We start from the raw sequence: 1,948 nt of genomic DNA, 5'->3' as shown, positions 1-1,948 counted from the left end.
TATTTGCGATTTTTTTTTTTTTTTTTTTAAGAAAAGAGACATTAACAAAACCTTAGGATAGGGGATCGGGTGGTGGTGCAGTGGGCTAAGCACATGTTGCACAAAGCGCAAGGACCGGCATAGGGATCCCGGTTCGAGCCCCCAGCTGACCTGCAGGGGAGTCACTTCACAGGTGGTGAAGCAGGTCTGCGGGTATCTATCTTTCTCTCCCCCTCTCTGTCTTCCCCTCCTCTCTCCATTTTTCTCTGTCCTGTCCAACAATGAACAACATCAACAATGGCAATAATAATAACCACAACGAGGCTACAACAACAAGGGCAACAAAAGGGGGAAAAAATGGCCTCCAGGAGCGGTGGATTCATAGTGCAGGCATCGAGCCCAGCAATAACCCTGGAGGAAAAAAAACAAAACTGTAGGATAGGAGGGGTACAACTCCAGACAATTCCCACCACCCGATCTCCATATCCCATCCCCTCCCCTGGTAGCTTTCCCATTCTCTATCCCTCTGGGAGTATGGACCCAGGGTCGTTGTGGGTTGCAGTATGTTTAACAAAGAACTAATAGTCACAATATATAGAGCTTGTATGAAACAATAAGAAACTTGACAAGAAATGGAGACAAATCATGTGCATATATTATCAAGAGTAATCCAGGGCTGGGGAGACAGCATAATGGTTATGCAAACAACTCTCATGCCTGAAGCTCTGATCTCCCAGGTCCAGTCTCCAGTACCTCCATAAGCCAGAGCTGAGCGTTGTTTCTCTCTATTACCTTTCTCATTAAAATAAATAAAGTATTAAGAATAAAAAGAAAAATATTAAAAGACAAATTCATTAGACCAAAAGGTAGCTTACCCAGTAGGGCCCATGCCTTGCTATGAGTAGCTCAGGTTCAAGTCCTACCATATGAGAAGGTCATGTCACCAGGGGGTGGGGGGGTGCTTTGGTACTGTGATGTTTCTCTTTTTGTCTGAAATAAAAGGCTGAAAAAGTTGGCCCAGGAACAGTGAAATTGGGCATGTGCAAAGTTCTGGCACGATACACACACAAAGAAATCCAGCAGGAACCAGGGTGAGGCATAGCTGGTTGAGTGCACATGTTAATGTGCAAGGACCCATATTCAAGCCCCCTGTCCCCATGTGTGCCAGAGGGGATGTTGGGGGACAGTTTAACAAATAAGTGGAGCAGAATGACAGGTGTCTTTCTCATTTCTTTCTTCCCCCTCTTTTTTTTTTTTCATTTTATTTATGTTGGATAGGGACAGAAATTGAGAGGAAAGGGGGAAGATAGAGATACCAGTAGCACTGCTTCACCACTCATGAAGCTTTTCCCCTGCAGGTTAGGAGCAAGGTTTGAACTGGTCCTTGCACAAGATACTGTGTGTGCTCAACCAGGTACACTACTGCCTGACCCTCTTGATTTCTCTGTTTCTATCCCATAGGTAGATAAATAGATAAAAATATTGAAGACGGTGTCGGGCAGTAGTGCAGCGGGTTAAGCGCAGGTGGCGCAAAGCGCAAGGACCGGCGTTAAGGATCCCAGTTTGAGCCCTCGGCTCCCCACCTGCAGGAGAGTTGCTTCACAACAACAATAATAACTACAACAACAACAAAAAACAAGGGCAACAAAAGGGAAAATAAATAAATGTAAAAAAAAAGGAAAAAGTAGCCTCTAGGATTCATAGCGCAGGCACCAAGTCCCAGTGATAACCCTAGAGGCAGAAAAGAAAAAAATATGAAAAAGAAAACAAAGCAAAACTTGGTTCTTTAATCTGTGTTATGATTTCTATTTTGTGGGCTGGATGTGGGGACAAAGGAAGTCATGGCCGGGTAATTGTCACAGTGCTTGACATGAGTATAAACTCTACTATGTATGTGTGAACTGCCTATTTGCCGCAGCCACTTTTTAAAAAAATATTTATTTTCCCTTTTGTTGCCCTTGTGTTGTTA

Source organism: Erinaceus europaeus, chromosome 10, assembly GCF_950295315.1.
Source record: "Erinaceus europaeus chromosome 10, mEriEur2.1, whole genome shotgun sequence".
Lineage (NCBI taxonomy): Eukaryota > Metazoa > Chordata > Mammalia > Eulipotyphla > Erinaceidae > Erinaceus > Erinaceus europaeus.
This window is presented reverse-complemented; position numbering follows the sequence as displayed.